The sequence below is a fragment of the Penaeus monodon genome, chromosome 30 (assembly GCF_015228065.2).
Source record: "Penaeus monodon isolate SGIC_2016 chromosome 30, NSTDA_Pmon_1, whole genome shotgun sequence".
NCBI classification, from domain to species: Eukaryota; Metazoa; Arthropoda; class Malacostraca; order Decapoda; family Penaeidae; genus Penaeus; species Penaeus monodon.
This window is the reverse complement of record NC_051415.1, coordinates 17,435,144-17,435,879: the sequence shown is the minus strand read 5'-3', so window position 1 is coordinate 17,435,879 and position 736 is coordinate 17,435,144.

Genomic DNA, 736 nt, shown 5'->3' with positions numbered 1-736 from the left:
AACACACGAACCTAGTCACTTTATCATTCAGAATTAGAATCGAATTTCAGTACAGTTTCCAAGAGATTTTAATTTTGCTTGCAAGTTAATCCAGCTTTAGCGAAGATCTTGCCTTTTCCACTTCTAGGGCTCGAGAGCGGCATGCGAGAAGGCTGGAACTTGAGGAGCGCCGACGGAGGGAGCAGATCCTTGCAGAGAGGAAGAAGGAAAGGGATACCCTAATGATGAAGTTCCTGCGCGAGCCCATCCGCCAGCGACGCGCAGCTCAGGCCGCCGAGAAGGCTGCCTCCAAGCGGGTCAAGCAAGAGGGCGACCAGGACAACGACGGAGGAGAAACGTCAGCAGCTAGTAGTGAAGGAAGGATACACAGCAGTCAGTCGGTTCCTGATCTGGAGGAGGCTCTGAGAATTGTACGAGGAGAAGACCAGGCCCTGGATGTCAGGTGAAGACAGAAAAGGGCAACTAAATACTGATAAAATCAAAATGAAGATTCAAATTAAGACAGAATAAGTTTACATACCAAAATGATGTATAATTGGATAAAGAATGTTTCATAAATACGGGATATAAGTGAGGAGTGAATAGCACCTCGAATATCAGTTACTGACATCATTAGATCCTCATTAAAAGGTATCATTAGACGCACTTGAAATATCTATAAATTACAGACTCTGATTTAAATATAGTTATTAACATCATCTGACCCTTATTAAAATATATCATTAGACTCATTCAA